The sequence below is a fragment of the Schistosoma mansoni genome, chromosome 2 (genome assembly GCF_000237925.1).
Source record: "Schistosoma mansoni strain Puerto Rico chromosome 2, complete genome".
Lineage (NCBI taxonomy): Eukaryota > Metazoa > Platyhelminthes > Trematoda > Strigeidida > Schistosomatidae > Schistosoma > Schistosoma mansoni.
This window is the reverse complement of record NC_031496.1, coordinates 18019911-18033969: the sequence shown is the minus strand read 5'-3', so window position 1 is coordinate 18033969 and position 14059 is coordinate 18019911.

Below are 14059 nucleotides of genomic sequence, written 5' to 3'. Positions count from 1 at the left end.
TTGTTTAGATTTTGAAAAATATGTTCATTATGTACAATGGCTTGTTCAGTTTTATTTAGTCGAATCAATCTTTCCAATAAAAGTATTAAAATTGATTTCTAGTTAAAAATATTATCAAGCTGTTCCTGCTAGTAAGATTAAATGGTACGTTTAATAAGTAGTTCACAAAATACATTATGCATTATTTACTTACTTACCACTCATAAAGAAACATAGGTCGCCCACCAGCACTATCCATCCAACTCTGATCTAGACAATTCTTTTCACTTGTTTCCAGTTATTATTCATAATTTTCATGTCTGTTTTCAATCCCCGATGCAGTGTGTTCCTCGCTCTCCATCTTTTACGTTTCATTTCAAGATTCCATGTTAGCGCTTGCCTCGTGATGCAGTTTGGTGACTTCCGTAATGTATATCCTATCCACTTCCAACATCCTTTTCTAATTTCCTCTTCACCTGGAAGCTGTGTTGTTCTCTGCCACATTAAGTTGTTTCTGATGGTATCCGACCAACGGATATCGAATAACTTGAGTGGGCAATTGTTTATAAATACTTGTATTTTTTGATGATGGTAGTAGTTGTTCTCGAGGTTTCAGCTCCATACTCTAGAACTATTTTAGTGGCCCTGGAATATCTGCGTGTTCGAATCACATCGGGCTCACCACTTTAGGGACCCATTTTTGACTCCGGTTGGATCGTATGAATGATTGTTGTTGAAATAGTTATATCACCAATCCTCGTACATATTTATCTTTGTCATTTCTATTCCTTATTAAAATTTCAAAAACAATGAATTTCAGTGAAAATAAAAATAATCGGTAACAATAGGCAATCAATTGCTAGCCATCGGATTTGTAATGATTTTGACTGATAATCAGAATACTTGAATGTAATCTAAATTTTGATCACGGTGTCAATTTAGGTTTTTGTAAATGATCAAAGAAATTTGATCACTGTCTATCATATGAACTAATATAGGCATAGCATGAAGAATGGTTACAGTTATTAAATAAAAATGAACCTATCCATAAATACATAAGAGAGTAGAATATTTCTCTAACACTATAAACAACTAGTCTGACTTCCTTAAAATTAGATTTCTAATTTCTACATATTATTAATAAATTTTATAAAAACTTGAATAAACGTTTATAATGTCTATGTTGTAAAGAAATTGGCAAAAGAACCGGATAATTCATCAAATTAAATTTATTTACTAACCATAATTGCATTCCGTTTGTTGAAATGAAAGTGCTTTAATTTACTGACTTTCATAAAGGAAGTTGATCGAATTAGTTACCTACTTAGTTATGCTTGTTACTCCCAACGGAGTATAGCCTATCGGAGGAGCAACAGGCGGAGTTTGATCAAATTATTATTATTTATTTCAGAATTACTGAAAATGTCATTAACTTAAAATTTACTATATAAACAGTTCTGAAAATAAATGTGCTGGATCGATTCGTATTATTCAATTTAGTGTTTACTATTTTCATTGAATTTAATTTACTTAATATTATAAACATTAAAGATGTTTAAATTCATTTTGTATTGTTTATTTGAATCTTCCCATTGATGTTAAGAACTTCAATCAATCAGTTATTTATTAGTATATGTGCATCCTGCGCGAATTGCCTAGCTATTACCTTTGGTCAAGTAGACAATACACCATGAATTAAAATTTCACCCCATTACACAAGTTAGTGGTTATGAGGACTCAGTAGCTAAGTGTATAACATAATGGCATTTGAAGCGAATGGTACTGACTTTGAGTTCCGGAGTGAATATCAACTCTGGAATGCAGGTACATCTGCCTAACGAGTCCCAGATAGGATGAAACACGTGTTCTGGATTCCACTGCCAGCCACCATTTATCTTTGATTATAAATATTTGTTGAAATAAAATTGTGTGCGTTCATGTGTTGATACATTTTTTTGTGCCAAACATTTAGAAATAACATTTTAATCTACACATATACTGTTAGTAAAAATTATTATAAGATATTGGATAACGCGATGGCGTCTGAAGCGAATGGTACTGAGTTCGAGTCCCAGAGTGAACATCAACTCTGAGATGCAGGTACATCCAGCTAACGAGTCCCAATTAGGACGAAACGCGCTTCCTGGATTCCACTGCTAACCACTATCCTTGTTTGCTTATAAGATATCGGATTGTTTGTGTATTAATACTTCTATTTATTAAAGAAGTAATTCAATAAAAGTTATATTTTAATAAACTTAATTCCCATCTATATTTTTCATTTTATATGCATAACATATGACGTACTTAGTTAATAGAAAAATTGTTTTTGCTAGTTAACTTTTATTTTGTAATGAATTTATAAAGTTATAAGCAAAAAATATACATGGTGAATTAAGCAGAACTTGTTACAAAGAACTTTGAAAGTAACAATTTTAGCAGATCTTTAAGTTCAGTGGTATTTCTTCAATTAAAATGGTTCATTTTTAAAAATAGAGTCCTGAGGCTATTAGCAATGTTTTTGTAGTTCTCAATAAATATGGTATGTCAAATAGAAATTGTGTTTTATACTGTTATTTTAACAATACTAAGAATAGATAAATACTTAAAATATAATGAAAATTACATTAAATTCCTATAAAGAGTTGTCTTCATAAATATTCATAGTCAATATTACTTTTTAAGACAATAAAAGCCTACTTACTTACTCACTTACGCCTGTTACTCCCAATCGAGCATAGGCCGCCGACCAGTATTCTCCAACCCACTTTGTCCTGGACCTTCCTTCCTAGTTCTATCCAATTTTGGTTCATTCTTCTCATGTCTTTCTCCATTGATCGGCGTATTGTGTTCTTTGATCTTCCTCTTTTCCTTTTGCCTTCAGGATTCCATGTGAGTGCTTGTCTTGTGACGCAGTTGGGTGATTTTCTCAATGTATGTCCTATACACTTCCAACGCTTCTTCCTGATTTCTTTCTCCGCTAGAATCTGGTTTGTTTTCTCCCACAGTAGCTTGTTGCTGATAGTGTCTGGCTGCAACTAAGAAACTGTTTTATAGTTTAATACATAAATTATGATGCTCAAACCTTTTTTAATGTCGGTAATTCAAAGAAAAATAACAAGATTTAATGAACAGTCACTCAGAACGTAAATTAGTTCGGTTATGCCTGATTCAAGTTTATATTATAGATATATCTTGATAATATGGTCAATTACTCTTCGTTTGAAAATTCATTGAGTGGTAACCCCTCTGGAGGCAACAGGCGGTCCCAAGCCTGGACAAAAGAGGAGGGTCGGGTATGGGGTTAGCGACCCCATCCCGCAGAAAACTAACTCGCTAAAAAAGTTAACCAGAAGAAAAAACGCTAAAACGCTAACAAACTAATGAGGAAAATTGTAATTGATCACGATAAACTTGAATGATTTTATGTATATTCAGGTTTAGCAAGATAAAGTCTGAATTTCAACTAATCAATAACCTTTATGATAAAATACACAACTATGAAAGAACAGATAATTCTTTATAAAAAGTTCACAAGACTAAATCCTACTTACTTCTAATCGGGTAACCTTTTGTTTATGAACTCTTGATAAGATGATAAATTATACCAAATCATTTTTATTAAAAATTAAGTGTTTCTAACCGACTTAGATAAAACCAAAATAAATAATACATACGATTTGAGTATATTTTGTTACTTTGCAGGGAACAACTTTTTATTAATTCACCATGGAACATATATTAAAGAATAAGTAAACAAATCTGTTTAAATTATAATAAACAAGATATATGATTAGTAATTATATAAAGTGACTTCTTTGAGATCGTTGAATTAACCAATAAATTGATTTAAAAATATTTCTGTTATATCCCGAAGAGAATTATGAATGGTAACTTTTGAGAACTATTTATGGCCCAATATGATATGTATATTTCCCATTGTATAAGTGTTAAGTAACCTAACCATTCATATTCATTTTCCTTTTATTATAAGCTTTATTTTGACCTATAGACTATTAATATATGATTTACCATTCTTGAGTTATCCTCAGTCTATTAATTACTGTTCCCCACATTCACAGCTACATTTGGCCAAATCTTGTACAAATGTTGTTTCCTATTTTATGGTACGATATGGTCTGTCTGTTTGGTATATAAATCCAGTATGTTTGAAAATAATGATTCATATTGCTGAGGCTGTTATTGGTGTTCTGAACTTAACTGGATGGGCCAGGCAGATAGAAGGACCGACAAGTGCTCCAGACTGCTCGTACGGGTTTCGTGTGTCACTCGTCCGATCGATAAATTCACTGCTCTTTAATAGGCGGGTATAAGATATAACAATTGGCGGACACACGTTATAACAACTTCGCTCCTTTAACAATTTTAATCACTTATATTTCTTTATTCTAATATCTAAAGTACAAAATTGTGATGAAATTATTGCCATAAATTAAACATGAAACGTTTCATCATTTCATTTAAAGACAATAAGGTTTATTCGCTGTGTAAATATTTTAGAATAATATATTTTATGACATTCAACAAATCAGCATTTTTGTTTGTAAATATATCTAAGATACATATATGGAATAAAGAAATTTGTAAACGTAAATGATTGTATGTCCTGAAACAAGTAAAGGCAATTTTGAAAAACAAAAAAAACATCTTACAGTAATGAAAGGTATATTGACATGGATTACAGTACTATCTCGAAGAGATATATGCATATCAACAAGTTCTTTGAACTACCAGTAGAATAGATGTGGAAGTATTTAAAATATATTCTAAGTGTCACTATAAAATTTCACTTTACTTTTGAAAACGTCCAAAGTTATCTATATTCTCATTGGGTTTAAAAATATATGTGTAAAACGGACCTTCATATACTGCAGTTATATTCAACTTCTGAATACAATATACGAAAATATAGAAAACTCCATCATTAATGGAGTACAGTTGAAATTCAGCATTGAAAACAAAATGCTAATATTTATATATTGTTGATATGGATTTTATTTGGAAAACATTTCATACTGGACGTGGTAACTGAAATGAAAATAGCTTATATAACTGCGTTAATTTTTCACAAAAAGGGTTAATTTACAAATGGTAACTACACGATTCACATAACTATTTAAATCAATTTAATGCATTTACGTCAGTCAGTCAGTCACAACGTAGAACTTCGTATGTACGTATATCAGTTCGAGTTGCCATACCACATTAGCACAGAGATTCAGTTGTCGATTCAAATCCCATAGTGGTAGAAGTAGTAAGAGCATAATCAGTAATCGGAAAGATTAAGGTTTGAAGATGTTATTGAAGGGGTATAATCCAGTGAAATAAATTTGGAAAGAGAAAAATGCTAGAGACATGAAGAATTCAGAAGATTAGAATTTGGCAGAACACAAACAGTGGATGCACCTTCGCCATTGCAAACGATTTTGAGCTATGTCATTCAAGGTCTTTAACCATCGGTTGCTATCATCTCGCGAATCCCAACCAGGTAGTCTACACCTACCAGCATGGCTCAGTCCACTTGTCAGTGACTTCATGGATTTATGCCACGTTTTGGTCTGGCCGCCCCTAGGTTTTTTCCAACCTGCTCCTACACCATAAAACATGGCACGTCGGGGCAGTCGGTGGTTGGGCATACGTAACACTTGTCCCAGGAAATTAGCAAGAGCTAGACGAGCCTTCTGTATCCATGTTGAGATTTCGCCACAAATCAGACCACAAGAGCTGTTGAGGCTGCCAAGATAAGTGATGCGGTCAACACGTTCAACTACTTCACTCCCTATCATTAGTTTGGGTGTCGATGCAACCCAATCCCAAACATACCTACATAGTTGCTTATAGTGGTCAGAAGACTGCATTTTGTCACCAAACAGAACTATGTTATCGGCGTATTCTAAGTCAACAAGTGAGTATCCTGGTAGAAGTTCAACTCCTCTAAATTTGGATGAGGAAAGTGTTATCTCCAAAAGCATGTCGACGACAAAGTTTAACAAGAATGGAGAGAGTGAACAGCCCTGACGAACACCACTTGAGGTAACCAATTCTGATGGCAGTTAGCTATAAGCTCTAACTCGACCACTTGTGTTCGAGTAGAGAGCCTTTATGAAGTTAATGTACTTCTTTGGTACTCCTTTCAGTGACAAACAATGCCATAGAACCTCACGATCAACGGAGTTAAATGCCGCCTTAAGGTCTAGAAATACTATAATTGTGGGTCGTCTGAATGCGTGTCTATGTTCTAGGACCTGACGTCGAGTGAATATCTGGTCTATGCAACCACGTCCAGATTGAAAACCAACTTGTTTTTCTCTTGTCTGCTCTTCATGAGCTTTGGTCAGGCGTCCAAGTATTATTGAAGCTAATATTTTAGACATTATTTTAATCAAACTGATTACTCTGTGATTATCACAAGAGGACTTTTGTTCTTTCTTATAGACTGGAACAATCAGTGATTAGAACTAGTCAGATGGAGTTACGTCCAGTTCCCAGATTTTACCTAAGAACTCAGTCAATCTCGCTGCTAGTACTGAACCACCATCCTTAAAAGTCTCAGGGGTAAACCTGTCAGGGCCTGCTGCTCTCCCACACTTCAGATTTCCCATAGCTTTTTAACCTCGTGAAGAGTTGGAGGATTTACATTAACTTGCCATTCCGGTTGACTGGGGATCGTGGGAAACTGAAGTGTGGCTGAAGACCAGTTGAACTGATCCCTAAAGTGTTCTGCCCATCGATCCAATCTCCTAGATTATGAATGAATTATATGTTCATCTTTTTCCGAGATAGTTTCACTGACAGTCGGGTTCCTAATACCGGTTTCTTTAACAAGTCTGAACAGTTGTCTGCTGTTGCCTATTGCCACTGCCTTTTCCATCTCTCTTGCTTTCGCTACCCACCACTGTTCACGATCATTGCGTAGACTCCTTATTAGCCTGCGCTTAAGCTGACTCCGTGTCTCTGCGTCTCTGAATCACAACCCAGTTATCATTGTTTTTCGGTCGACAAATTCTAAATTACGGTTTTCCTCACAACCTAAATTATACAGATGCTTTTAATTTATAACGGTATGTAATTCATATTTTTCACCCAACTTTAAATTGATTTTCGTGAAGTGATACAGAAGTAATTGTAGTGTTATTTTGTTATCATTACGATAAATAAACCAATATCTATGTTAGTATAACTCATTTAACATTAACCTGTCACATTATATTCTCCAATATATACAGAAAACTATATATTTGCTTTGAAAACGTTATAAGGATATTATTGATTTGTTAGGTGAAGAAAATGTAATGTAATTAAAAATAACTCGTGTGAACCCCCTCGGTTTTCTATAATTTCACGGTCAATTAAATTGTGTTTTATTTATTAAACAAGAAGAAGTAGGAAATACCACAATACGACCGAAAAAATAAAGTTTTTGATAGGTTATTATGTGAAATAATTAAATAGAATTGAAATAAAACAAGCAAATTAATTTCTATTACCCTTTTATTTTTCAATTAATTAGTATAGTAGTGAAAACAAGTGATGAGAGTATAATTTATGGACGAACCAACCAGTTTCAAGATGGTACATTATGGCGCGAAATACTTTCACTCATTTGGTCAAATACCATTTCGTCATTTTTGCTGATATCAGTTGGTGATGAAAACATTAAATCTAATTCCTAACAATAACGTTCAATTGTGAATCCTAATCTTAATTCCTCGCACTCATCTATAACCCTCATTTAATCCTAGTAAGTAGGTGGACATTCCAACGTTGCTCAAAGGTCGTCCATAAACTGTAGTCTCATTAAAAACGTTTATTCATAAGTGGAAATAATAATTATATCCCCTCTAATTATTTTATGATTATTTTAGCTGTTTTCGAAGGTTTTGTAAATTTTTTATGATTATAAACCCAAATTAGTTTAAGAAGAGGATGATAATTTCAAATAATTTAACTAAACATTCATTAGTAGTTACTTTTAATCTGATCAAATCTAATTAATGAATTTTATCTGTCAGAATGAGGATTTGTGGAAATTGTGGTAATTTTAATATCTGAATTCATGAGTCTATCTATTCTAGACCTTCATCGAAAATGTGGAGGCACTGGATGGCTGTTTCGTCCCAGTTTGAGGCTCCTCAGCAGTGCTCGTTCACGATCATGCGCGCAGGTCTCGAACCTAGAACCTTCGGTTTTGCGCATGAACAACTAACATCTAGACCAATGTGCTGGTATCCAACGGTGTCAATGACTAACTGTAATCGATCTATGATCTCGTTCATCCCGTCATCCATTGTTTGTAGTGGATGACTGTCTCACACCCGACAAGGATTGGACTGCACTGGTCACAGCGTGATAGTACATGCGCTTTACTATGGAGTTCCATACTAAGACGAAACAGCCGTTCAATGCTCCCAGGTTCACATTGGTGGTCTAGTTTAGATAGACTCATGAATCCAACTATTAAAATTTTATTTGTATTCTGGTACAGAAGTTGAGTGAATTTAACATAGTATTGTTATTTCAATCAATTTTTTAATTTCATGGACCTCCATAAACGATTTAACCAAAGTGTTTGAATGACAATTTCACTTAACTGCATAAATATTCCATATAAAAAAACTAATCAAACTTCATTAATTCATAAATAGTTAATTAATTAAATTCATTTGAAAATTTTATGTTTCAATCTGATTGTTATTTTAAATATAACAGTTTAGAATAGAAAATCACTTATGAAATTAATTCAGTCAACTAATTAATTTTTTTAATAGTTGAGATCATGAATCAATTGAAGCTAGACCACTATAGAAAACCTGGAAGCGCTAGACGACCGTTTGGTCCTATTGTAGGACTCCTCAGCAGTGCACACCCATGATCCTGCCTCACGAGATTCGAACCCAGGACCTATCGGTTTCGAGCGCGAGCGCCTAACCTCTAGACCTCTAAGCCGGCATCCAACGATATTAATGTCAAACTTGAACCGATCCACAAAACCCCTTCTGATATTAATTAATTTTTTAATGAAATAGGATTGAATTAACTAATATTATTGTGTAACATTAATAAATGAGAAATTGAAAAGTTAAACGAAAACAGTAGAATTTTTCCTTTGATGATAACCAAACTCTCAATGCAGTTTTAATATTTTTTGCATAATAATTTCATCATTTTTGTTAATTATCGTCTATATAATTGTGTTTATGAAATTTTGTCAATAGAGCTATAACAACTATCCTACAATCAATTCCGATTATGGTCAATTATGGTTAAGCCCTTTTTTTAACTAACTTGACAACCAGTGTTGTTGGTATAGTAACAATTTGTTTATGTTTTTGTACTGTTATGATCACATGACATACTCTAGCTAAAATGTTGATAGGTTAAATGTCACTGGATGATTCATTCTCTTCTCCATGTATCAATGTGCTCAAATCCTATTATTAGCCTTTGCTTTGTCGTGTTGTGCCCTTACGCGACTTGACTCTAAATTTGCCTATGTATTTCATCACAAACCCATAATTCACCTCTTCCCTACAAATTCGCTTGATAAGCTTATAGCTTTGTGATCTGCGCTATCCTCTAATAAACTGTGGTTGCTGATTCTGATTGCCTTCTGATTTCACACACCGCTGAGATTGACATTATAACGTTTGTTGAGGTGATTGAACAACGAAGTAAAGCCACTACAGATTTTATCACCATATGAAGCCAGTTTTTTCAATTATTTACACTTATCCAATCTAAACGTTATTTTGTCATTTTTAAGGTTCAGTAACAGTTTTTTGGTTCAGTCTTATTAAAAAAAAGCAAATCATTTGTCTTTCAGTCGAAGAGATAAATTATAAAACTATTTTGATAACAGGTTAAATATTACTAACAATTACTTGGTGGTAAAGAGAAGAGTAATAATTTTATGTAAGAATATGGAAGTAAAAGAGATTTCCGAAATAACGGACTTAAAATGTTATTTTGTTCAGCACTAGTTCATATTACGTTAATAGTTGGGGAAGAGAGAGGGTATGTAAAAAATCTTTTTTAAATGAAAAGGTCGGGTTTGTGGAAAATCTGAATCGATTTATATTTAACAAAAATAGAAAAGAAGACATCTACTGAATTCAATCTACCCAGTGTTTTGTCCAAAGCTAGCTATATCAAATGAATTATTATATTTACGTAAGGCATAAGAAACAATAACTTACAAATTGATACGTTATACAATAATGTACACCGTAACAGTAACCTCAAACTCTTGAGAAAGTTTTTAAAAAGTCAATCAAGAGAAAAACATTTCAAAGAAGAGACACCTTTTTCATAACTTTACTACATACCAAATTATATTAAATGTAATGATTGCTCATGATTATGACATCAAATAAAGTCTACATTGATTATTGAAGTTATTTTATATAGTTGAGATCATGAGTCAATTGAAGCTAGACAATCATGGAAAACCTGGAAGCATTAGACGACCGTTTCGTCCTATCGTGAGACTCCTCAGTAGTGCGCATCCACGATCCCACCTCGCAAAATTCGAACCCAAGACCTACCTGTCTCGCACCAGAGCACTTAACCACTAGACCACTGAGCAGGCATTCAACGGTGTTAATGTGTAACTTCAACCAGTCCACGAAATCGAGCAACTATTCACCAATGTCTTCAGTGAGTTGATATCTCCCAACAGACCTGGTTGAACTCCACTGTTCACTGCTTCTCACTAGAATTCCAGGAAATACCTCATGGAGCCAGTCACTAGTGAGCATATGATCACTATCAGAAGGAGGTGTTTCAAGGGTTTCAAATTTTGAGCCTGAAATTCAGAAGTGATTAGATTTTTACAGTAAAACAGCTCGATGAATGCAGAACAAAGTAATTCTTTCCTAGTATTATATTTTACAGGTTTAAAACACCATCAGTAAAATTGGTAATTTATATTTGATGGTAAAATAAGCATCTTTTTAAACATTAAAATCATCTTGTTTATGCAAATGTACGACCTCCAAATCAAATTTAACTCCAGATTTTCAGGTTTTGTAGTGAGAACGATAGTTTCATGACACTTGGTTGTGGGAGATTATTATTTATGGACAAAATAATTAGACTTAAAAAAGCTCGTCTTGGATGTTGACGCAAAATTCATTCATTCATATGGCTGAATAGGATTTTGGCATTATGGTTTATGTCATTTCGTGATGAAGACTTTAACTCTAATTCCCACCCCTAAAGTTCAATTCTAAGTCCTAATATTAATTCCTAGTTTATAACCCTCATTTAACCCTAGTAAGTAAGTGGACTTCTTAAGGCCAGCGCTCAGATGTCATTATGATAATACCCTGAGTTGCATTTCAGTGAATCGTATTTTGAAACTTCGGCCTATTCTCATTACAATTTGGTGCTCATTGAATGTTGAGTAAATGACTTAACCATGGAATGATCTAAATGTATCCGTCGTAGTTTTTCATTAGGATGTGAGGAATATATTGGGAAGCTAGTCATCAGCGGAAACTGCTACAAAAAAGACTATTCGAATTTTAATCTATGATCTGGATGTTTCATGTCATTCGCTATGACGAAAAAGATCCACTCTGATCTTTGATGTTTTTCCTAATAATTTCAATTGACTAACAAATAAACGATCAGTTAAAACTCATCACAGTGTGCTATAACTATGGTGAACTTCGCTTATTAGAATTCAATCACAACTGAAGTCTATAAAAAATAACAGCGTACACTTATCTCTATAGAAATGTGGTTATGGATTTTTGAGATACCAAGTAATTCTCACATCAAAAGCGGTTTTGTGGAGATCTTAACAATTAAATACTCGAAATCAGGATTCAACAAACAAACACAGATAAACCAAGATCTACCACTTGCAATCGCCTCATGATTTCAACTACACCATTCTTACATGCTTCCTGATGATGTAGTTGTTGGTATATAACAAATGTTTGAAATAGTTCTTCATTTTTCATTGTTTGTTAAAAGCTAACCGTTATTCAGACAATTTTAGTTAAGAGCTAATCATTTTATTCTAACCAGGGAAAAACAAAACGTGGAAGTTTTACTACTCATAATGAAAATTGTTTGTGACATTTACATTTACAATAATCTTTATTTGAAAAATACCTCATAAGGTTGAAAGTTTATGGTAATCTACCAGTTATAATGACCATAAGCTGATTTTCCCAGGTGACTTTATTCCATTAGCTTAGGTTTAGTAAATTCGTAGCTTTGCTTTCATGATAAGAAAACCTCATAGGAAAAATTTCGTTTTCAAGAAACTGCAAAATAGGTTTAATTTAAAAGCATTTTATACGGTTTTCCATGATATGCAACGTTCTACTGATTGTTTTACGTCTAATCATGCTATGAAAGGATTGTTTCTGAGGCCTCCATGGTTATATCAGGCAGAAGAAGAGGGTTGTGCATAGGGTTATCAGCCCTAACTCTTAAAAATGAACTAAGTCAAAAAATCGGGAGAATTGTTTGAACTCTATACTGGTAGTTAAAGTGTATTCATCTACAAGAGTTGTGATACATGCCATAAAAACCGAAATTCTCCGAAAGCCACAAAGCTAATGCATCTTCTAACAACCAGGGAAAAATCAATATAGATACTTCTAATTTACGGTTAATGTAGGTGAATAAAAATGATAATATACAATCTGTTGTGTTTAGGACGCGTCAGACTCATTGGATGCAATCTGTATAGAGAAATCTAACTTCAAGAGAAATTTTCCTGCACAAAGTATAATTTGACAGATGCTTCCAGCAGATGCATGAAAATTGCTTACAGGATCGTCAAACAATGGATATGTAATAACATGAGTACCCTTCACAAAATGAGGGAGAGGGTTGAAATGAATTCCATCCAGAGTTATGCACCAATAAACGATAGCAGCGAAGAAAAAGAAGATCAGTTATGTCAAAGGCTGCACTTCTCTCAAAAGACAAATGCCTGACTGTCTTGATAAGGGAAAACAACGCGTTACTCTTAGCTGGTTGTAGCGATATATGAAGCAGTAAGCCACAATATACACAAGGGGACAAGCAACATTCCGAAATGAGGCACGACTTACATCAAACAAATGACATTCCACGTTGATGCTGAGGGAAGAATGGAAGCCTTTGCTTGCTTGTACATCATCATTGACTAAAGAGAAGGATCTGTTAGAGATATAAAAGCAAAGGAGGTATTTCTACAATTATAGTAAAATAGGCGGGATAATGAACACAAGGCGCTGGGAATCTAATTTAGAGATCAATATCTTAAGTTGTATTTGTCAACGAGAGCTCATAATAAAACTGGTTGGAGATCCCTGGTTGGCGGCCTACTACTCATAAAGATAAACAATTTTTAGTGTGAATGTGATGGTATTGCGGAACGTATAATTTACGAGAAATATAGTTATAGGCTCAACGAACCACTAAATTTGACAAAATCAAACAGATATCTAGGGATAGAACTTTTAGTCGAATTACTGAATAATTCGGGTAAAACTTCCTTTTTAACGAAATTTCTTTAAAAAAGTGCGTAACTAAGTTACTTATCATATTTCAGGTAACCTGGTGAAAATAAAAAGATGATTTTTAAGGCCATAATCCTACTAGTTATATCAAATTATAGTCTAAAAGTTTTGATACATTTGTCCATCTAATCAATGATTTGGATTAAAATCAAAACGAGACCTGCAGAAGAATGACTTATAAAAACACTGTATATTATGATGTGGCATAATAAGATTACAGACTCACATTTGATTACGGAACAAATTATCAAAGACTAATATCTGTGTACTCGTTTTCACTATTGCAAAATTATGTTTGTCGTTACGAGCTTATGTAATCAATAAAGTCATGAATGATAATTACAAATTTACAAGAACAACCACTGATGCTGTGAACAGCTTTATTTTGAACATATTTCTTCGGACGGTAGATTGAGTGAACGTACTGTCCTAACATTCAAGTAGTTAATTCATACGTTATTGAATAATAAAATTTCTTCCATTGACAGACATGTCATACTTAAGTGCTAGTTGAGTCTTTCTAATTCGTAATA